Consider the following 25,240-nt stretch of genomic DNA (forward strand, 5'->3'; position numbering starts at 1 on the left):
TTTAGTTCTGCCCATTTGCATAGGTAATATTGCTATCGTATTTATTCACACTGCTCATAAAAGAGCACATCACAAAAGTGCCTGGAAAATAAAACTCCAATGAGAAGGGACCCATCAAGTTTAAATGGAGGTTTATATTGCAGCATTATGAGACAGAGGCTTGCACATTTGCAGCTCCCATGGCAGAAAGTGAAACTCTGAACAATTAAAGCAGCGCAGACATCCTGCCCTAAAGGACTGTAAGCATTTAAAAAAGCAGCCATGACCTCCCTTTACTGGGCCTGTTTTCTATTTAATTTACAGTCTTTATTAGCCAAGAAAATCTTGGCTGGATCTTAGTCAAAGTGATGAATATACAAGCATTTTGATCTACAGTTTGGGCCACTTCAAAGTATTCTTTACTTTATGATCATTTGTAATCAAGGTCAGAGCTCTGGTGGTAATTTAGATACCACCTAAACATACTTATAATACCAAAATTGCTTTGCAGTAGCATGCATACTGTCCTTTCTATTTTTGCTCATGATAAGGTTGGAGTTGCAAATGCTCAGGTTCTCAAAAAGTTACTCCTGTAAGTATGTGTAAGCAGATCCATACGTAAGTTTCTCTTATTCAGTTCCCACAATGACACACAAAAAATGGAGCATATATATATGACAGAAAGAAATTGTTTTCATTTCTTTATTTATTGAAATATGAGCTTACTAATTGGGAGAATAGGGAGAAAAAAAAAAAGCCCCCAAAAATCCATTAAACCTTTAAAGAGGAGTTTTTATTCTCTTTGTCTTTGCTTTTTCTTGATTTTCCGGGTTCTTTGCTCATGCTACGAGACATAAGCAGTTTCAGAAGTGTTCCCCTTTTCAAGTACAGGGACTCTTTCATGCCAGCAGCATCTTGCAAAACAGAAACTAAAGGTGTGCCCACTGTTTAAATTTCATCATCTTAGGTTCTAGGCCTATTTCTTCCTAGATATTATGTCTTTCTAGACATTATGTCTTTCTACATCTTTCTCTCTAGATTTATGCTTGCTAAGACAAACCTTCTGATTCTTGTACTTCATTTCTACAGTCTGACGTTTTGACAAGCACAACTCAAACATTCATTTGAACCCCAGCACTGAGACCAGTTTCTTCAGCCTTGGCAGGCACAGACCTTGTCCATTCACTCTGACACTGATGCAGGGGTGCATTTTCAAAGTTAATATTGTATCATGCACCCTTTCATCAGCTCCTTTTCTCTTGCAGCTAAAAACATCCTATGGATATTTTAAGGCCCTCATAGGCTCTTCTGGGCCGTTTGTCCCTATCACATCCATGAGGTACTGACAGATCAATGTGCATCCACTATTCACAACAGATTTCATCCCTGATGTCTTAAATCTTGAACTGTACTCATTTTGTTTCCTTCTGTAAGGGTCCACTCCTATAAAAATCTGCCAAGCTACTATACTTGCCCTTCTTCACATCCTCCCTTAAAACTCTCCTCTGCTGTGACACCTTAAAAAAAAATGATAGTGGTTAAGCAGCTGATGTGCTGTGACTGCATAGTGATCATAATTATCTCCCAGTTACCTTGTCATTTCTACCCCTCTCCCCATCTGTTTGCTGTCACTTGTCTTTTGCTTAGATCAAAGACTCTTTGGGGTATGGATCATGCCTGTATTTCCTGTGCATTTGGGTACTGTCCTGCAGGAGAATCTCTGGTTCTAGGCACTACAGCAGTGCACATATATAAAAATTACTGTTTCTAAAGTAAAATCCTCTGCATTTTTGTATGCATAAATTATAGCCACATCCTGTAATCCATTTTTCAGGCTAAACAATTGACTTCAATGGGAGCAGAGCCAGGGCAGGAGTTGGCCTATAGTCTTTGCTCAAAGCAAGCAACATAACATATTATTAATCACCTTAAATAGAGACTATCACATTCAGTGATGCAATCCTACCTGTGGATAAAATAAATACCTTTCCAGAAACCTTACGACTTCTCTCATTTACACTAGGCCAGGCTGCTCTTAAGAAAACTATTGTTCTGCCAGGGATAACAAGATTGCAGTGACTCCCTGGTCATATTGCCTTCATGTTGATGGCTTGGAGGTTGGCAAAAGGGTGGTGAATACCCAGAAGAGTCTATTATGTGCCACTCTGTCTTTGCCCAAGGGCTCTGGAGGTAGCTCTTCCTTCCCATTCAGAGTTTCTATCTCCCTCTAGAGCAACAGCCCTTCTGGGAGCTGTGGTTTTGAATTTTATTCTGGATTTTGTTAAAATTTATCCTTTTCCATACTGCATCCATAGGCCTAAAGCTGCTGGTTATAATTCACCAGAGTCTGGGGGAAACAATCAGTATGGCCAAGAGTGAAACTTGAATCTCCAGCTCTTTGTACGTGCCTGCATCACAACTGTCGGTGGGGAGAGGTGGCTGCAGAGGCCACTGTGTCCTGTCCTGTTCCTGAGGAACGACAGCTGTGTGCTTCCTCCCATGGAACTTGGAAGAGCTGCAAAGGAGAGGAAAGCCAAAGCCAAAAATAAAAACATGCGCAAAAGCAATGAGCAAAATCTGCCAGATTCAGGGAGCCGTTGTACTGCTGGAGGCGAGCCAGAAATCTGTGGAAGTCCCCTATTAATGCAATGGCTTGGTTGCAATTGCTTCCCCCACACCCCACCCCTTCCTTCCCCAGGTGAATCTTGTCTTGCACGTATAAGACAGGCCACAAAAAGCACATACACTTTTTTTCCCCATAGTTATAATGTTTGTTTTACAGGCTTTCTGCCTAAAAGTGTATTTTCCTCCTCTTCTCTTGCAAGTTTTGGGGCTTCCTAAGTTGCTGATGTGTGAAAGTCAGACAAGCCCTTAACATACTCAGTAAATCCAGTCTGTATATGCTTACTTTCTACTCAAATTGATTGTTATTTTAACAAAGTGCTAATCTTAAATAAATGTTCATAGATCAGGTTGCTTTCCACTTTCTGCCAATGTTTAGGTCATTAGATGCTGGGCTGTAAATGAACCATGCAGATAAGACCTAATGTTAAATATCTGGGATTTTTCTATAAAGGGAAAAATTCAGTAAGGATAAGAATCTCATTGCTTCAGTCCAGAAGACAGCTATTGACTTTCCAGCACTAGGAAGGAACCTTCTGAAGCATTTTCTGTTTGCCATCATCAGGAACAAGGTGATCCTGGTCTGATTCAAAACCCCCTGTTTCCATTGGCATAAGGAAAGTGCTCATAGAAAAATTACTCCAGTGGAACAAAGCATATATATGGGACCAGAAGTACACTCCAGGTTCCTCTCCAGCCTTTCCCAAAAGGACATAGCATGTCTTTCTAGAAAAGGGAGTTATGGTTTGTGGGTTTGGTTTTCTTTTTCCCTCAAAGGACATAAGAATTGTATAAATTTATACTGAACTCATTTTTTACTATATTCTCAGTAATGTGTCTCTATATACGTATATTTTGGGGTTACTTCAGTCAATTCTTTCTGTGTGATTGGGGAGAAATTTGTTTAAATATTTTGAGTGGAATACTATGCTATATCTGAAAATTGCCTGTTCTTTTCTATCTCAGAAAAGCATGCAGTACTGAGTAGATAAAGCAAAACTTCATATTTATTTTAGATAATTTAGTCTCTAATTATACAAAAGTGATGTGAGGGAGATACACAGAATCTGACCCAGAATTATGACTAGAAAATAATAATATTATCCTAATTAAAAACCATATAAGAGTTTGTTATCCAGCCTCAAATCCCTGACAGACTTGTATGCTCAAATAATCGCAGCATTTGCAGGCTAAAGATTTAGTAAAAGTTTCATGGAAAAAAAATCCCTAATGAATTCTCAGTGTTTTTTAATATTGTGCCTCTTCTATAACAATGATGGCTTTTGGGGACTCTTGCTCACTTATGGGACATGTGGGTCATTGGAAAGCTTGAATATTCATTATGAGATGAGCTGGAACTGGATGTGCAATATGTTTGGTTGAGAACTAAATTTTATGTAAATTCTACAGTGATGTTTTCTGGCTCAGTTAGAATCCATTCTACTGTTTATCTTTATACTAATAATGGTCTCTTGGGCTTCTTTTTAAGCCTCTCTGTATACTTTTTTTTTTCTTTTAAAATGAAAGATGAAGATCCAAAGAAAACAATTTTTAAAGATAGAAATAGAAACACTAGGTAAAAGGAATTAGCAATGCAATCTCTGCATATATTATGGGGAAATCTACTGCAAAATTGCAGCTTGGAATTTTATTCCTAGGACATTAACTGTTTCATGTTTGAACAGTGTTGCTGCTTTGGTCCCCCATTTTTAAAAAAACCCTTTGGGTCTGCTTTTTATATCTATTTCTGGATTTTTTTGTAATATTTGTTAAAATATTACTTCTCCAGAATGGTAAACCCAGTTCTCTGGAAGAAATAAAATCTGTAGCATAGCTCTGAAATGAGAATTAACCTTGATTACTACAGTAATTTACTAATCAAAACTGGAGACCTGCTAATCAAGCCTGAATTACCAGCTGCTTGATTTTTATAGTGGCATAACCAAAATTGAACATTTGGTAAACAAGAGTCTTATTTATGAGGGGGTAAAATTGGCATATGGCCATATTCATCTTAATATATTTATCACTATATTGTGGTTTCCTTATCAGCTGATGTAGGCATAACTTCAGCCTTCCACCTTACCCTGGAAAGATGAACATTTAATTTTAGATTACCCTAGAATTGGAGTCAGAGTAAAATTTCACATTTTAAGGGGTTTTCTGATCTACCTGTTGTTTTTGGACCCCAGGAGGAGAACAACTGATACATCACAACAGCCTCGTGTTGTAGAGCTGGTTAGAAAAGCACCTGGGAATAAAGGGAGCAGAAAACTGGGAGCAGAAACAAGAGGAATGGAGAAGTGCCAGTGAGCAGACAGCTGGGAAAAGCTGCAGGAGGAGATGGCAAAGAGCATCCACGGTGAGCCCGGGGCTGAGGGGGAGCAGGAGGCTCTAGAGAGGCAGGAGAGAGGGAGAGAACCCAGGAGAAATGGTGGGAGTGAATCACCGAGGGCCTGATGGAGGAAGGCACTGACCGCTCCTGTGAGTAAGTGCATCGCTTGTACAAAGGGACGATGTGCCAATTATTGCAGCCTATCTGATGGGTCTGGGATTTTTTTAAGTAGTTGTCTGGTTTCCATAAGTGCAACTAATTTCATGTTTTTAATCATTTCTTTTCGGTCTGATTTCTGTTCATTTTCTCCAGCTCCCAGATGGCATCCTGTATCCACCGACACAGAAAATAATTTCCCAGTATTTTCTTTAATGAATGACCTATTATGAACAAGCAGGAAAAACCCATATTGTGCAATTCTTCCATAGAATAACCGATCATTAATATAAATTGAGAGAAGCCCCCAAAATGGAATTTGTTGTTGTTGTTGTTGTTTGAGCTGTATACAGTGTTTTATTAAGGTGGCTTGTATGGGGTTTTTTAAATGTCTTGTTCAAATGATATTGTCATGGGTTACTGTGCAGTTAAAAAGGTAAAGAACAGAAACACAAAAAAGATTATTTCTAGAATAATGTGTACAGCATGAAATTCTCAGCTAGTCAGGCTCTTCCCCATTCTCTGCACTTAACTTTAGACCTAATCCCTCATTCTCTCGATTCTTAGCATAGAAAATATATACTAAAGCTAGTGCTGCTTCCATTTTTTCACCATCTTATCTCACAAACCTGAAATACTGCTTTTCCCTTTAGGTCTTGAATGTACTTATGCCTAACAGGAACGAAGGAGCTCAGGGATGAATTGAAATGCACAAATGGTTTATAGCCTATTTAAACCTTGGAAAACACGTGTGTGGAATGGCTGTATGTTTAGACACAAACCTGCAAAGCTGCAAGGGGCCACAGCTCAGCAAGTGAAGCCCAGATGAGAGCAGCAAACTTACCTGCTGGGATCCATGGGCAGGCTTCAGATGGGTTTTAATCGTCAGGAGAATGTGAGCAACTACAAGGCAAACCAGAGTGCATTTCCTAATACTGTGTACTCTTGGCAGGAGGGACGTCCATGAGGATAAAGAGTCCAGATTTTAGGGATGGATCCTGTAAGTACACTCAGAAGGTAATGGCTTAGAATATTTGGAAGGCCAAGGAAAGAAGAGTGAAATAAGTGGCTTAGAGTTTGTCAGGGGGGATATTTCCCCCAACAACTAGAATAGGGCTCAGCTCCTCTTCAGTTCACATCCCTGCTTCCCCCTAAAGCCACATCCATGCACCCAAAAACTTTCCTCAGTATTGCCTTACATATTTAGGATGACTTTTACCCACCATCAAAAACTTAGAAGCCAAAAAAATCCACCTGGAAATTGGGATTATTTCAAACTGCACTGGAAGATAAGAGGAGCTCCATAGAGAGAAGGAGCATATGAAGTCACTGAGGAAGGAGTGCTTGCGAGGAGGGAGTGATTGCTAGGGAGGAAGGCCAGGGAAAACGTGGAAAACAACAACAGAAGTAGTGGCAGAAAAACTGGGAAGAGGGAGCAAAAATGGTAAAGTGACACCATAATGCTTTACTGTCTCTGAAGCAAGGGAAAATTATGAAAGCATTCATTTATTCATTTTCAGACAAAGAAAAAAAACTAGGGCATAAAAAGAGGAGGGAAAAAGAAAGAACAGAAAGTAGAACATGTGAAGGAAAAGGGCAGCAAAGAAAGAGGAAATTAGGAGAGAGGAGAAACAAGTGCTGGAAGTAAAGGAGTAGATGGTGGAGGAGGAGGCAGCACAAAGAGATCCGACGTACAGGGCTTTTAGGTAAGTGAATTTTATTTGTATATGTCATTTCCTCCTTTTTATTGCATTTCTTTGGCAACCATCCCACAGTTCCATAACCTATGGGTGGGTGGGAGGAGGTGGCTAAGAGGGCAGAATGGTAGTTTTTGGCAGAATATTGACATGACTTGAGTCAGGTCATTACTTGTGGTTGTCATTAGACAAATAGTGGAACTGGGTTAATGGGGCAGGTGTTTATGAATCCTACAGGCTAGAGGAGGCTCAGCTTTCAAAACCTGACTCACACAGAAAAGGAGAGGCCCAAATGATTCAGTGCAGTGAAAGCAATGGTGAGCAGTGATTTTGAGTGCTGCAGGGGCCACAGGGACCTATTTCAGATTTATGAGATGGTTCTCAACTGTCAGATGTTCTTCAGCCTCCCAGCAGACCTTGGAAGGTGGACACTGAATAGGTTTCTGTATTGTTAAGTTCCTTCTTCGCAACCATCAGATGGAAATATTTTTTGTGGTGCAAAATGAGATCCTGAAGCACAGGTATATGGCAAAATATGACTTTCAGGGAAAATGTTCTGAACTCCATCTTTTCTGAGTACCTTGGTTTATTTTTGCCCTCTGTTTAACTCTTTACAGGCTTTTTTTCCTAATTATCTTGAATTTTTAGTGGAAACATTTATCAAACATACAGTGTCAAACGAAATGAGTCAGGATTTTTGAAGACTTTGGAACACATGCAGAAGCTGCCATCCTGAGTCAGACAAAATGTCCATGTAGACCAGTATTTTCCCTCTGAGAGTGAGAGGAGCAAATGTCTAGGGAAAAAGTGTATGAACTCTGATATATCACTCATATAGGGCAATCCTTCTTCCCCTGTGTGCTTCTGCCCTCTGAGGATCAGTGTCAGAGGCATTTTGATTTGGAGGCTGGATCTGGATCATCATGTTTAGTAGCTGGTGATGGATTTCGTTTGCATGATTTCATGTAATCCCTTTTATGGTCCATTTACACTTTTGACCTCCGCACCATCCTGTGGCCATGAGTTCTGTAATTTCATTATGTGCTGTGAGGATAAAATACTTCTTTTGTTTGTTTTAAGACTGATGCCTGGTCATTTAATTGGGGCTCCTAGTCCTTATATTTGTGGCAACTGTTGGATAGCTTAGATATATCTTAGAAATCAGGTTTTTGAAACAGAAAATCTCTCTTGCAATTTTAAAGCCTTATGATCAGGCAAGCTCCTCCTCTTGTGAATCTTGCCATGGAAAAAGAAAAAATTCTCAGCTCCAACTGCAGCCTGATGAAATTAGAATTAATTAAAGCAAGTGTAGTTTTATAGGGTTCATACTGCACAGATAAGTAGCCTTAGACTTATATGTCCTATACGATTCACGTCTTATGTCACATCACAGTGCTCTTATCAGTTCCATAATGTGTGAAATAATCCATTTGTAATGCCATGATCTGTGGCAGAACTATTAAGTCATAAGTGCAGCAATGGGAGAGTGTGTTCTTTGAGTTCTCTGCAACAGCAAGAAGGGGAAAGGCCTGGAAAGTCAATTAAAAAACTAGGGCTAGACTTGGAACAAGTCACCTGAGCATGGGCAGACAGCAATGAACAGTGGAGTGGACTAGGGTGTGAACTCACAGCTTCTCAGAAAATTTGATAATTTCCATGTTCACATGCCAGCTGCCTGGTATCTGATGTAACTGTGATTATTTCTTTGCCACCTGCATCTAAGCTGTGTTGTGTTTGGTGCTGAGTGAGAGCCTGTATTGGGTGCTTGCTGTGGGGCAGCTGACAGGGCTGTGCTTTGGCCTGTGGTAATTTGCCTGTACACTCCACCCTTGGTTTCTTGGCCTCTGTGGTCCCTGACCAGGTAGAGAAGGAGCCAGTAGCTGTGTGGGCTTGTCTAGCACAGCAACAGCAGAGGTGGGCCTGGGGGAATTGGAGAACCATCCTGTGAGCAGGAAGCAGTGTGGAAGGATCTGTGCTTTCTCCCAGTCTCCCATATTTCACCCTGTGCAGGCTGGAGCAGGAAGGAGAGACAATGTGAGGCAGTGTTTCCATCTCCCTACAGCTGGTAGTTATCCAGCATCCTCTCTGCAGCATCTTCCAGTTCTGTGTTATTGTGTATCATTCCAGTCAGATTGCTTCAGAGAGAGACAAAGAACAGATTCCAGGATAAAATCAAAACTGTTCCAGAAATGCACTGTGTGTGGCAGTATTTGGAGCAGTGGTGAGAGGTTAAAAAAAGAGTTTGACCTGAACCCAAGAATCAAATTTAATGTCAGAGAATTTTATGCAACACAAGGTGTGGTGGAACAAAGACTGTAGGGGGGTCTCGTTTATATTCAGTTAGGACGAGCGATATTCAGCACTTAAAAAGAAAAACAGTGTAATGGTTTTGACTGAATTGTATGAAGAAACAAGATAACTTTAACAAATATCACAAAACATGTCACAAATCAATTGTATTGAAAATATATTGGGTTTCTTAAAAAGAAAAGATCAGAAAAGGAAGCAGCACAAGCAGGAGGAGAGACAGCACACAAAGATTTACTTCTGAGTGCTACAAAATATTGAACTAAAAATAACATTAAAGATGAAATTTGCAATGAATCTCAAGCTGCTAAATTCCCAAAGGCTGGGTCTGCCAAAGGCTCTGTTGGTTTCCTCTGTTCTTTTCTGTCTTTATTTAAATATTTTATACAGTTGTCTATGTTCATGTGTAGCGCGAACTGTCATTTATATTTCAGTCCACTCTAAAATGGATCTTAGACTATCTCAAGCTGTGCGCTGCAGAGAGTAGTTTTGAACTGAGAGGTAAGTTGAAGTGGTAGGGACAAATGAAGACTGATATTTAATGTAGTTTTTGTGTACTCATATTTTGCTGTCATGTATTTTGCCTTAAAACTGATTTGTAATTTTCTGCATTTTGTGACATTATGATAAGATGTGATGCGAGTGTGGTTTCCATTTAGCAAATACATTGATGTGTTTTTGAGTCAGAGTGGCTGAATTCTGAATTCTGACCTTAGGGTTTAATGTTTAGCAATAACAACATGCAAGTTTAGATCTGCAGTCTTAAATGCACCTCCTTGTGCTTTGGGCTTGCCAAGGTCAACTTTTTAATATTAGACAGTCTTAAGCTTATTTTAGATTCACTCCTGTGGTAGGCCCACAGGGTGCTTAATATCCTCACGACTCCATTGTCTTAGGAATACAGGGCTCACCTTACATAGAAAAATTGGGACTCAACGGTGGAGCTGGATGCTTGGGAGAGATTCTCTCACCCTTCTGGTGTTGGGGGAGGAAGCAGAGAGACCTGTTATATCCCCTACAAAGACAAATTGCAGCAGCCGTGGTGGCTGGGGCACAGTGAGAGCTTCCTAATTGCTCCCTGCAGGGTGGGAGACACCCGAGCTGACGCTGGAGGGGCACGGGAGGCAGAGCTGAGGCAGAGCCCCCAGCCCAGCACTGTCAGCAGGGCAGGGGGATGGCACAGATGGGCTCCGATCCCAAAAGGAGAAAGGATTCCCTTAAGGGATGGTGCTGCTGCTGTAGCCTGACCTTAAGTCAGTCCTGTTGCTGATAACACTGTGCTGTCAGATTAGGTAAGAAATGTTAAGATATATCAAGGTGGGATTCTGGTGGGATTCTGCATTGTTTTAACACCAGCATGAGGAGGAAGAGAATTAGTAGTGTTGGACTCCATTTCACTGATTTTTATAAAAGAAAATTTTTAAGAAATTATGTTGCTTTTTTTCTTCTGAACAGTAAGTCATACAGAATAAAAATTTTAAATAATGGCTATTAGATTAGGAAGTCTAAGAAGCTTTTGCTACTTGGGAGCTTTGACTATTAAAAATTGATAAATTGCCACTGAAATACAAGCAGCTCTGCAATATGATAGATCAAAGTTCATTTTTTCCCCTAATGCAGAGTTAAGAGGAGCAGACTTACTTTTTGCTCATCTTCTTTGCAGATCAAAAACATTCTTTTCTTTATTATTTGAGTGATCTATTTACTAGGAGAGCCCAATGTATATGTTGTGACTGTAGTAAAATTCTTATTCAGAAGCCTTTAAGTAGTAACACAGCATTTTGGCATTATGCAAACCTCAATACATCTCAGCACTGCTGTCCAAAGTGTGTAGTATGTCTCCTCCACATAATACAAATGTGAACGTAATTAATTATAGTGCATGAAGTGATCTTTCTTAAAATATTTTGACCACATTATTAAAAAACTAACTCTTCTAAGTAGTTCTTCCTCACCAAGTTAGCAGAAATACTTTAGCATGTTGTATTTTAGTGGACTGTATTCTATAGAAAAGACTAGAATGACTGAAATGTAAACTTTGGAAAGACACTTTGCTCATGGCTTTTTCCAAATCTATTAATTGCATGTCAATGTAGTTTTTATTTTTCGTGTGTAATAAATATATATTATTATTTTCCAAGCATTTATAAATCCACTCTGTGGTAATTTATATTTTTAAAACCTTATAAATTAAGTAACGCTAATCTATGTAACTAACATGCGACATTAAACACTTTTAAGGGCAGCAAATATGATCATATCCTTCAGAAAATATTTCTAACATGTGTGATTTCCAACCCACTAACTTACTTGTAAGTTGTGTAAAAGCTGCAGTTGATAACAAGGTCTTGTGTATCTGGATCTTTGGGTAAACAGTGTCTGCCAGTGTAGCTGGAGGAGACAGACATTTCCATTTTTAAGATCAGTTCTGTGAAGAAAATCCTTATGTGGGTGTCCACAACCTGGCAGCTGATCTGAGGTCGGGCACAGTGTGCACACACTGCCGTAACACCCTTCATCCAAGGAGGAGGGAAATCCTGCTTGTGGCCCCAGGAAGGTTTAATGCAGCAAAACACTTAAAAGCATAATTAGTCTTAAATTTAAGGGGTGATATATAAGTTAGAAATATACTTTGCTTGAAGATGCAGGATCAAAAACATGTATTCTGGAAGGAGGTATATAATGCATGAAAATAAATTGTATTGGGAAAACATTTATAGTTAGCTAGGTAGGAAATTATGGAAGTCTTTGATTTCAGTTCAAGTAATACTTACAGTATTTTATTTCACATTAGTCTTCAGTTAGTCTGCCACACTGTATCTGGCTACCTATGTAGTCCTAATCTTTGGAACGTAAAGATTTACCATCTCTGAGCTTGATTTGGCTCACCTTGGAGTTGATGACAGAAATCCCAATTTTGCTTTCAAAGGGCATGATTGGACCAGTTAACATTAATTTCAACCTTGCAGAAGGACATATTCCTGATTTTATATATAAAGTATGCCAAAACAAGATTAAGAGACTTTATGAACATTGCACGGTAAGTCAGGGGCATGTAGTCATAGAACTAAGAATTCCTTCCTTCCTGACTCTCACTTCCTTGTTTTATACTGTACTTTGGATAATGTGTCTGCATTCCCACAGCAATATTCTTCTGGCACACGATAATGCAATAGTTTTGAAATATGCTTTTCATGTGATGTGTGAAAACATAAAATCTATAGATGTGCAGTATACATGGATAAAAGAATTCATATTACAATATGTAGCTACAAGCATAATAAATGGAAATTGATGAAAAGGGAATCTTTCTGCTGCTGGGATTTTAAAGAATTAGACAAATGTGTGTAGTTCAAATAAGGCAGAATTTCTGCCTCTTGTCACAGGAAGAGCGATGAACATGTATCAGAAGAGAAAATCAGCTGCTGCTTGGTAAGTACCCTATGATTTTTCTTGACTGCTGCCATTTGGGCCCTACCAAGTCCAGTACTTACTGTGCAGATCAGGGCTGCTGACTCCTTACACGTTCATCTGTCATATGAAAAGACAGTCTTAGAAAAACTAGGACTATAGCAATACAATACCATCTCTTCAGAAATGTTTTTGTTAATTAATTTGCTTTGCAAGTGGGAGCTAAATCAGTATGTTGGTGAAGTTAATTCTTGGTCCAGTCTTTTCACCTTGAAGGCAGAAGAGAATCCCAGAGAAGTGACACTGAATGCTATTTTTCTCCTATTCCTATAGGCAGTCATTGCACAGTGCAATATCAGGTGAAGCAAGTCTTCGATCTAAATATTTATGCTAAGTGGTTTTAATTCTTCTTGTTGCTGTTGTTTAATAGTGGTAGCAGTAGTAATAGCCTAAGTAGGAGTATTACTGGAAGTCCCTCTGTAAGGCTCTGCCCAAGGAGCTCATTAAAGGATAGCACTGGGGAGATGATGCCCTATCCAACTGGAATCAGCAGGACACAGGAACTACATCCCGTAGGATGAATAACAAAAGAAAGGGTAGTTTACATTCTTTGATACATTTCTGCTCGATTAACCCCCAGTGGGATTTTACCCCTCCAGTCACATTTTTTTGTTCCTCTAATCTTCTTTTGTATTTGCTCACTGACCCCAAGCATGTATTTGACTTGTGACCCTATTTCTGTTAATAAAATACAGGCCATCTGACCAGCATTCACACCACTCAGCTACAAGGTGATGATTACCTCATTGTAAATGCTCTGAGTTAGCAACTCCCAGTGTAAGGCTGGTGGTTGGGTGGGCTGAAGATAACCAGTGGAGGCAGCAGAAGCATAATCTGAGCTGTGATTTCAAAACCAAACTACAGATAATAAACTCCTTCAAAATATGTAACTCTGTCCATAGAAGAATTGTATATCTCCTTATGTATTGTTCAGCTATTAATTAGTTGATAATGTTTAGGGGATTATGGCATGACAAAAAACAATTATAGCTATAATGTGGAAATTTTCAGTGTCTGTATGGGTGGTAGCTTATAAAATCAGAATTATCCTATTTCCATTTTGGGTTATCAATTATAATAATGTGCCTCATGAAAAAAATACATCAGCTCTCAATGGTAATAATTTCAGTATAATGTTTTGAGGCTAAATTAACACTTGAAAGCATAGGTGAGCTCTTTCCAAGCAAATATTTGTTTTTAAAGCACTAGCAGACATGCAGAGTGGTGGGGTTTTTTTTTGGTTTTTTTTTTTTTAGGAAAAGGCATAGTAATGATACTTATTCATGCTTTCACCAAATCCTTAAACCATGAATCTTATGAAAAACACTGTTAATTGTGTGTTACATGAAAAAATCATGCCAAAGCCATTTATCAGATATGTAATCTGTGTCTCTGTTTTGTGACAGGAAGCCATTATTTCCACTGAAAAAACAAATCCGTTAAATTTGAACTATTAGATTACAGCAGGGTTAAGGCTGCTTCTGTGCTGTAGAGTCACATCAGGGTCACAGCCCAGTTCTAGAGATGTACTGCAAGAGCTTCATATCTGATTAAGACAAAAAACTGATAAAAATGTAATGCAGACTAACAATATGGAATTATCTGATGCAGTTTGGGGGGATAGGGGCAGGGGGTATAACATCATTCAGTTTATTTGCATATGTTTGTTCTTTCTACTGAAATCAATCTCTTTGAAGGAAGCAAGAAAACTTTAGAAAAAGAAAATATTATTAATGCTGGTAAGAGAACACAGAAGGAAATCTTTAGTAAACATTTCTTTTCCAGTGTTGATTATCATTCTGTCTAATGTTTATTTTCATAGTTTTCTTTGATCCAAACACAAATAACAATAAAGTTAGCTTCATTTCTTTGAACTAACAAAACTATACTGTGGCCAAATTTGGAACAAATTTTTAAGTGGCTTTTTTGTTTTTCTTCAAAGCCACATACCAGATTTATAGAGTAGATATTTGCATAACTCACACCCTCTCCCATATAGGAATGTTTCTATGGCCAGCAGTAATTTACCTGCTGTGGGCCTCCTCCTGACTGTATTGAAAGGCTGAGGGCTGTGAACATCTTGGGCACATACTCAGTAGTGGTCCAGGGAGCACCAGTGACCAGGGCTCTGGGTCAGGGCTCACCCCCTGGGGTTGTGAAAGTTGTTGCAGTTTGCAGGGATGGAGTGTGGCTCTGTGGGGGTGGCTGGTGGGTTTAAGCCCAGGATGGGGTCAGTCACTGCATTTCCTGACCCCACAGAGAGGCAGGGCAGGGGTGGCAGAGCACCAGCTCCGTGCCCATGGGGCCCTCTGCTCAAGGGCAGCTGGCAAGGTGTTGTTACTGCTCCTCACTGCTGGACCAGAACCAAGCACAGGTTCTATCTCCACAATCTGCTACCATCAGAATCTGACAGACAAGTATAGAAACATAGAAAGACAAGTATAGAAACACAGACTTAGAAACAACCACATTCCTAATGTAAATATTGTACGACTCTAAAATATGTACTACAGCGTTTACCATAGTGCTTGAGACTAGGTCTGCATTTCTAGGGGAGGTTTGGTCTGTACATATTTAAAAACTCTGCCAAATCACAGATCTGCTTAGGAGACCTGCCAGTACCTGCTGGGGCAGTGGTCATGGGTCCATATGGGTGACAGAAAGCATGTATGTCACCCTCAGATTGCAGCTAGCATCTATTCTGCCTGTTCTGTTCAGCCCTCCTGCATGCAGATATTGTCTCTGAAACTGGTGAAAGTTATGAATAAAGACCACAGTGTCAGTCAGGAACCACAGCCTCAGTCCCTCAGCTACAGAGGAGCCATATGCAGGATAAACTGACTGCTTTAAGATTTTTGAGGATATGATGCAGAAATATGAGAGATTCTCAAGTTCTCCAAAACTCACTGTTTTTTTGCTCTCACATGCAATATTCCCATGTTTGTCTCACTGCTTAGCCTAGGTGAAACAAGGGCATCCAGTCTAATGATTGATTGCCTCTGTGAGCATGTCCAAGTTTCATTCTTAAATCAGCCAGCATATGGTTGATGACACGGACAAAGCCAACCCTCATCACTCCCTAAGCAAATCATCTTCTGCTTTACTGTACACTTCAACCAAATTATGATTTCACCATTAAAATAAGTGTCAAAATTTCCACCAGCTTCAGATGGATTTGGATTTGGCCATTGGCTTCTAGGTGCAAATGGCCTCTTAAAGGGCTTACTTTTAAATCAGGAGGTGTTTAAGTGCTTCAAGAGATTATAAAAATAGTAATGAATGCAAATGACATGAGATCAGGTATTGCTAAAAAGTGTCATTAGAAAATGTTTGAGGTTAAATCAGAACTAATTCCAGTGACTGCAGGTGACTTACAGTTAAATAAAAGTGAAAATTTGGGTTCTAAACTGGGTAGAAGAGTTTTGGATTAGCCTTTTTACTTTTTTTGGTGAGGGGAGGTGGGAACATTGTTGGTTGTGTTGGTTTTGGGTTTTTTTAATACATATAAAAATGCCAAATAGAAAACAATTGTTAACTTTCTTAGTTTGTTCCACTCAAAATAGAGTACTTGTGGTCCTAGAGGAGAAAGTTCTGAGATGGTAACTAAAGGCTCCTGACTAAATATGCAGAGCCCTTCCCTGCAAAAGAAGACCATTTCCCCTACAAGCACAACCAAAAAACATGACTTATTTTCTTTTTTTTTCTTTCTAACTCTATGAAAGCAGCAATATCAGAGCCAATACTGTTATTATTGTACACTTCATTTTCATATGAAAATAGTTAAAAATATGGGATTGGGAAAAGCCTCACAGCTCTAGGCTGTGTTTCCTAAATTCCTGGCAATGGTAACATAGCTACAAATGAGTGAGCCCACAGCAGCATCCACTGTAGATGTCCTGAGGAACAAAGCTAGAAAAGTTAGAGAGCTCCATAATACCCATTTCTTGATGGAAGAGTTTGAATCAGTGCATTTCCAGACGTCATGAGCTTTACATTCTTACCTAAGTAAAAATACACAGAAGTGCTCACATGATAGAAAAAGCTCTCCCCTTGTTATGAAGGAAACAGGACTTTGGCACACAGAGCCTCTTATATTCCCTCATCCCTGAGACTGTGTGGCTTGCTGGGCAATTCAGAGCTCAACACAAAATTGTGCTCACTGTTCTTCCCTCCTCCCTTCTTGAAAAAATGTTTCTACCCTGCATTTCTGCAAAGATGAGCATAAAGCCTTGTAGATGGGTGTAGTGACATCTGCCTGAGTCTGCAGAAGCCTGAAGCAGCAGCAATGAGAGGTATAATGCTTGAAAACTAAGGATGGTCATCTGTGCCATGCTGAAAACTCAGCCTGTGTTACAGCTCAGAACAAATGGGAATCCATGGACAAATAAATAGTGTACAGCTTACTGTAGTGATGGCCCCATTTTGGAGGAGTTGTGTTTGGGTTTTAATATTCAGCTAAGTAATATTTAATTTAATGTTCTATTATTTTTTTACTCAACTAAAACCAAATATCTGCAGTTGTTGTGATAACATGTGTTGCCACTGGTGGCCCAGGCTGAGGTTTTGTGGTGCCTGGCAAAAGGAGCAGGTGATATCCTGGCCTAGCTACTTTGTAGAGTATGTCTGCCTTGAAAATTCCTTTTCAAAATGTAGGACTACTGTGTTCTTCACATCTAGGGACGGAAACACGAGTTGTGCCTCCAAAATCTTGTGTTATATAGTCCCATGGTAATTCTTCTTCCTTCATCTCCAGTAATTTTCCTCTGCTAGGTCTGGGCTGTCCATTCTGCTTAGCAGGGGAGGGGTGTTCCTTTTCTTTGTTCTATTAATTTTCTCATAACTACTATCTACTAGATTCTGTGTAATATCCACTATCAAGCTACTAAAACAGCGTTCAAGTATATTAAATCCTCCATTTTAAAACAATAATAAAAGGCTTTTACTAAATAAATACATAGAGCTTCTCTTAGGTCATGCAATAGAAGTTCCCAGAACTTGGGAGGACAAAGGAACAGTTTACTACAGAGCCTTTCCCAACACCCAGAGCCCTGATAGTCCTTAGAGGAAATAATAAATCTTTCTCTTTGTCACTCTTCTCTAGGTTTCTTTTGTTGCTTAGGATTGAAAAAAATAAAAAGTGTAGGTACTACTTACAAGGCAGCTTCCTTGATGTTTCTGGTAGTCCAATGAAGAGAGAAGATTGCGTGTATAGGAAGGGGAGATGAACAATTCATCCTGTAAAGGAATTAAAAACAAAAGTGGAAATCCTTTTTAAGAAGAAGAGTGGTGGGGATTATACCTGCATGCTTTCACTGATGACTTTGCAAACATTTAGCCAGAGATAACCTAGAAATCCAGTTGCACTTTATTTAATATTCAGATAAGGACCATTCACCTGCTGTTAAGCTACAACATCTACAATCATTCTTTGAATACTGATAATTATATGAAGCAGACTCCCCCAGAGGCTGGTAGTCTAGTCTGGATTCACCTGGAATACAAAGATGAATAATATTGCATATTACATGCACCCAAGTAGTTGCAATTTATAGAAATGTCCATTTATACTCCTGAAAAAAAGATGTGTATTTCCCTGGGGATATAGTACATGGTGATAAAAACCTGTGTGGGGGACTGTTTGGATTGTAGTTCTAGTGTGCCTGTTGTTGATTAATTAATAAACAAATAAGTCATTATATTTAGCCAGATATCTCACTACAGGCCCATAATAGAGAAAATGTTAAAGAGGAATTTTGTGTGCCTCGCCATAAGGAAGGGTTACTCAGAGACACAAGAAATGAGTACTAGAAGTGGCATCCAAATGGCTCAGAGTCGATGTGTGTATACATTTTTAAAGGATGAGTAGCATTATGAATATGCTCTCCTCGCCCCCTCCTTTCCTCCTCTTTCTCCCATCAGGTGCCTTGTCCTTGTTCTCCCCTCTCATTTGCTGATGGCTGATAACACCTTATCTCCACCAGGGAAGCAACCGGGAAGTTTGCTCCTTCCTCACAAGACTGAGGGTATAATTAGAACCACGCACCTGCTCAGTCCTCCAGTGACTCAGTTAGTCTACATCCATGTCAAAATCCATGCTGTGAGGGTAATTTGATCATCTCACTTACTTTTTTCATATACTTTATATGAATAAACCACCAGAACAAGCCTCCGTTGAGTTGGTTCAGTTTAATCTCACAAATTTGTGTCAACTCTTTGTTGCCAGAAGAATTTTATCATTTGATCTCATGGTTACACTTTAGTAGACTTTAGTACATATTTTATTTCACTCTCCAGAATATAAAATTCCATTTTGTGTCAAAATCATCTTTTTATTATTATCTATTTATATTTCTGAGATACTTACAGACTTCAACTGAGATCAGGGTCTTGTTGTACGAGACAATACAGAAACATGCAATAAAAGAATCCTAGTCCCAGGAGCCTTGTAAGCTGAATAAAGGCTGGGAGAAAGGAAATATTACCTCTTTTTACAGATGGGAAACCAAGGCTCTGACAATCTCTCTGTACAACGCAGCGTTGTGCCATACAGTGATACTGAAGAGTTCTGAAAAAGCAATGAAGTCTAGAAACTATGCAAAATAAAACTAGATTTAAACCCTATTATACTGGCAAGCATCCGTGCAAGTCCAAGTAAGTTATAGATGCACACTGGTTTCATTTGCACACTGAGCATCCCAAGGCTCCCTTGGCCTTCTCCATCCTCATTTGACTCCCAGACCCCCTTCAAAGGCAGACAACACCATTTTTTGATGCTGTCTTAGGCTCGTACGAGTTTGCCACTGCTTCCTCTGGCACTTAACAAAAATGTACCTCAAGCCCTGCAATGCCACAGGGGTGTCAAATCTCTCTGACTGCAGCAGCTTCCAGCTCAGCAGAGATACATCAAGCGTCTGCTGGGTTCTCCTTCCCAGCATCCGAAGGCTAATGTGATCTTTTTGTCCTTAGACAGAGCCTGGAATCCCCTGCATTAGAACACTTTGCTGCTCCCAGGAAAGGGAGGCCCCGTAAGATCCCGGGAAGCAGCAGCCAACAGAGGATATTCACTAAGGACCAGGCAGCAGAGCAGCTCTTTGGTATTCCCTGAAGACAGCAGAAATGAGAGGAAATGGTAAGTTCACTGTCTCCCTTTCAAGGATGACTAAATTTAGGAGGGGAGTCTGCCAGGACTGGGGGTGGGGGATGTAGGAGTTCGTACAGAGGTGCTTGTGCCCCCTCGAATCTGCTGGGTTGCTGCAGACATTCACACACCAGCCTGCTGAATTTGGTTTGCAGAACTCTGTGAGCTAAACTCTTCACCGTTCTAATTGCACCACTACAACGCTGCCTTTTGACTAAAAACCAGTTCAGACTAATTGTCAAGGATCAGATAACAGGAAAATATTTCTATTTGACAGTCTACTATTTTTCAATTGTTCCTCTGTTACATATCTAAGTAAACATTTGTTCCACTTATCATTTCTGAGCAAAAGACATGAATCATTTGACTAGTAAAACCACAACGACAGCTGTTGCTTATTAGAAACAGTCATCTCGTTCAAGGGCCTGCTATGGAGGAGTTCTTCAGGAAACTGTTTCTCCTTTTAGTGCTTTACAGTGCAATGAAAGCAAAGTCGTAGAAATTAGGGCATTTTTGTTTCCCTTATGTGATTGGCAAAACACCCAGGTGCACACACATGGAGCAATCATTACAGCTGAGTTAGAAGCCCCCAGGAAACAGGAAAATACTCAATTAAGAATGCTACTAATGATGTAATACTTGTGTTCTTCGACTTTGTGGCATTTATACAGATTCTGCATTATAGGTGAAACAAAACTGGATTTAAGGGTCCCTTGATAAACAGGTTGTAGTGTTTGGGATTTTGGTGTTAGATGCAATATTTATACCAGTTATTATGCATGTACCAGAAATATTTTTCATCATTTATGGTTTTTCCAGCTCTTAGGAACAAATTGACCTTGGATTCATAAAATCCCTAGAAACCAGTCATCAGTGGTCACTACTACATTACTTTCAGAAAAAGCTTTTCAGGCCAGTGATTAAAAAATTAAAAAAAAAAAAATTTAAAAGTCTGGTCAGGATGGGAAAAATAGGGAGAGCAACAAAATACGTTTTAAATTAGTAGAAGCAAAATAAGAAGCAAAAATTGGCCCTTGACAAATTCAAGAACAATGAAGTGAAACTAAGTCAGGTTAGACATAAAGATTTTTCCCTTCCTGGAGTGCTGATTCAAAGGCTTAATAGACCATAAGGGCCAAAATCTGTGTCTGTGACCTGTGTGGAACAAAATTGTATTAAACAGAGGCCTAAGAGTTAGGCATTTTATGAGACAAAATCACTGGAATGGTATACCCTGTATAATGCCATTATTGTCAGCTTTGAAGGGAGAAGCCAAAGACTAAATGAGCATAGAGACTGCACTGATCCCAGCAGAGCAGAGGGGAGGAACCTTGGCAGGGTAGTGTAGAGATGCTACCAAGTAGTCTGCTCTGCAGGTAAACAGGAGAGCTTGTGGCTTTGTGGCTGTTACTTAAATACCTTTCAAAACCACAAAATTAATTTGCAAACATCGAAGAAGAAAGAGTGAAAAAAAAATCATTTAAATGGATTGTTGGATTATGCAAAAAAAAAAAAGAAAAAAAGAAAAGCAGAGCAGGGAAACAGTGGAGAGAAGCATGTCTCACTGAGCTGAGGTTTATTATGGGTTAGAAATCTGCAAAACTGTCACCAATTCAATAATAGTATTCAGTGAGGTTTCTAGAGATCATATCCTGCCCTTTATTCACCCTCCCAACGCTCACTGATGGGAGTCAGCACTTTGCTGCAGCTGGATATTTAGAAGTCATTTGTTCTGTGTAACATGCCTGTTCTTACTAATCTTAGTCAAGTAAGTAGTCCATCCTCATGTGTCATCCCACAGAAGTCAAATGTGCTATTAGCATAAGTGATGATTACTTATCTGTGTGAGGTCCTGGGAGGTTGGGTCTTTTAGCATCAGTGTACTTGACATGGCAGTCTTTCTATTGTAATTTAATAAAAAGGGGCCCAATTCAGTTCAGAGGTGCCTTGAGGAATAAGCTGGACTTAAATGGTGCTTAGGCCTTTGACTGGACCTCTGCAAAGCCTTCATTCATTGAATGAATGCTAATTAGTCAGAAGGGGGTTATTAAATTATAGACTCAGTTCTTTATCTTTGCTTGGAGCACGATACCTTTGCAAGTGCCTGAGCAAAGCACTGTAAAATCTGAACACACTCAGAGGAAATTTCAGGTACAATTTCTTTCCTTGATAAAGACAGGGACTGCAAAAACATCATTAATAAACAGTACAGAGAATTTGTACATGTCAATTCTAGAATACAGTGCACTAAAAATGGGCAGCATAAGATAGTGTGGAAAGCTGCATCTCACAGCTGCACTGGAATGGAAATCTCCCCTCCAGACAGGTGGATGGAAAAGGCCTAATCCAGAACCCTGTGCAGTCAGTGGAAATGAGTCTGATGAGCTCTGAATTTGGCCCTTCCTGAGCAGGCAGTCTTCGCCACCCTCAGTGTCCAAGTCCTGGATGAGTGTGAGCAGTAACACACTCAGTGTAACATCTATAAACAGATCAGTTACCCCTAATCAACTACTCAGTACAAGGAGGAATCAATCAGTTCATCTTCTGTGCCATGCACCTCTCCCAGAGAACAGCTCCTAATTGCTGCATGGATGAATCAGGAAGAGATATCACTCATGCTAAGCATGTGATTTTAAGGGGTTACAGCTATTTCTAACAGCTGAGAACCTCTTGCTTTTTGGATTTCTCATATCTTTTTTTCCTTCACCTGATTTCTGAGCAGTTGCCACCCTCAGAGTTGCTCCTGTATTCGTTCTGAACCTTCACTGTAAGATCCTACAGCTCTCATAGTGTTTACATTTTTGTGAATGCTGCAGCAATTCCTTGTGACCTTTGTGGTCATCTCCTCAAGTTCCATAATTTCCTCTGATTCCCAAAGTGTAACAGACATAGGAAAATTTTTGGATTATAATTTCCAAACCAAATAGTTCTTTTCTCTGCTCTTTGCTACATATGATCTGCCGTAGTTGCAGAACACGTTTATGTGACACCACAAGAGTTTTAAACGAAAATAAGATATTAAATCTTAATACAAAAAAATATTGCCCAGCTGTTCAGTTCAGAGGGTTTGGCATAGTAGATCCCAAACAGTAGGCTCATTCTAACATTTGATCTTTACCTTTGCTGGCTGTATCTGTAAAACAACCTGTTCCTTGTGTATTACTGCACTTAAACTTTCCAACCAGGTGTTTGTGAAGAATTGCATTTATTAATTAGGACATAAATGCGTGCCAAATTAGGTATACTAAAGGCATATATGCAGGTCAGTCCTGTACCATCACACGTAGAAAGTGCGTTTTACACAACACATCACTTAGACTTCTGGGGAAAGATTGAAATCTGAATAGTAGATGGCAAACAGGTCCTTACTACATTAATAACAACAAAGAATCATCACAGTCAATATTAATGAAACAATGCTAGAAAAGGTTTTTTTTGTCGTTGCCTGGACAGCATAAGTTTTTCTCCTATTAGATTTGTAATCAAGTTCAGATATTTTCAGAGTTGAGAGGCCTTTGCTGTCTTGTGCCCTTGTACAGCCTAAGAACATGCCCACACTTCAGCCAGCTCTAATCCATATGAAGTCATAGGACTTCCAAGTATGACAATTAAAAACCTTTGGAAAAAGCTTGCTTAGTCAGTTTTTAAAAGATTTCAAGATCTGTGTATGTCCACCATTATGTTTAAAATAAGCATTTTTTATTTGTTAGCCATCCGAGGACCTGATTTTTCTTCATTTTCCCATTAGCCTGGCAGTTTAGCCAGTAGAACCCTTTTATTCCTCCCACTGGAGTAGCAGAGAGAAATTCATTTGATTCTAGTGGATAGTAGTTGATTTCATTATCATATTATAGAAAATAAAGATTACAATTCCAAATTATTTTGCCTGCAGTCCACACACTAACCATGTAAATGGCAATATGTGGAAAAGTTGACTACATCATAAAAAATTTACTTCCTGCAAGGATTTTCTTGAATTGGTTTCAAAAGAATCTGCTGTTTGGCATCTTTCCTGTACTGAATTTCTGGAGGGTAACTGCATTATGTGCATGTAAAACATGCAAAAGGAAACATTCACTGAACTCTTTCTTTCTGCTACCAAATGTAACTGTAGCACATTGTTTGTGTTTAAAAGACTTGCCTGAAAGCAAAACTCTACAGGCATACAAGGTTATAGATGTGTGCATTGTAAGATAACCACTAATGGAAGGTGAAATACTCTTCTGCTTCACTTGCTGTTGAGTGACAAAGGTTGCATCTAATGATAATTTGAATATTCTGCTGACAGTTTGGGATATTCTGCCCCCACCAAAATAAATAAATAATAAATAAAAAAAAATAAATAAATGCTTCCAACTCCCAGAGCAAATGCCTATAAGTCTATAGAAAACAAATTAGGAATGCGTTATTCTCAATGAAAAAAGTCTCCACAAGAGCTATAATTTTATTTTTTTTTAGTGCACAGAATAACATAAATCAAAAGAAGCAATAGTCTACCTTGTGTTTTGACTACTTTGACCCTCTTCAACCCCTGCCAATTTTTATCTCATTTTTGTTTAACTTTGTACATCAGAGTTTAATTTTAAACCTGGTCCTGAAGACAGTGATGTATAGGGTACATCAAGTATAGCTTAAATTACCCTCTCCCCAGTGATTTGAAGTTGAGGGGAGGGTCTTACTCCACAGCAGGGTGGGAAAGAGAAATGGTCAGATGTTGCCCTTTGAACCTGACCACCCTCAGCTACAGAAACATTTATGCCAGAACATCATTTATTGATTTTATTATATTTTAGGATCTCTTAAAACTGTTGGTGAAGTTTACCATATATTAATTTCTGACACGTGCATATAAAACCAGAAATATGGGTTGAGCAGAAACTATAAATATAGACAACACTGCCCAATAAACTTACATCCTTTCACTTATAGGTTTCTATTTCAGCTGATCATTCTGAGCAGCCTGTCTTTGAAAATAAATGTTACCCCTCTGATAAGCTAACCAATTTGAAGATTAAAGCTGCATTTGAGGATTAAAGTTTTTCTTATTTGATTATTGTTGTGTCTTGTAACAGTAGAAGATAAATATTAATAAAATGTTACAGTCCAATTCTGCTCACTTTACGCGTGTGAGCATTTTATACCAAGAGACGGAACAAATTATGCAGGATTTGGCCCTTAAACTCAGCATTGACTGCTCTGTTTTCTCAGTCCACTAAGAATAAGTCTCCCGTGAAATGTTACATGTACCGGGCAAACTCCTGAACCCACTGCTGCCACGGAAAACTCTCACTGATGGGTAGCTCCCAGCACTCGCCATCCAATTATGTACCACAGAGCTGTGGATGTGTTTTTATTGAGGAGCATAAAAACCACAAGAAGCGCTCTACAACAGACCACAAAATGGGTATGGCACCTGTGTCTGCTCGGAGCCGAAGTTTCGGAGTTGTGCTATCACGTGGCCCGCTGACCCCAGGAGAGCAGGGCTGACCTTGTCTTACACGCAGAAGTCTATTGCTATGACTCCCCTGAGAGCAC

Source organism: Myiozetetes cayanensis, unplaced genomic scaffold, assembly GCF_022539395.1.
Source record: "Myiozetetes cayanensis isolate MyiCay16 unplaced genomic scaffold, myiCay2020 scf16, whole genome shotgun sequence".
In the NCBI taxonomy this organism is placed as follows: Eukaryota; Metazoa; Chordata; class Aves; order Passeriformes; family Tyrannidae; genus Myiozetetes; species Myiozetetes cayanensis.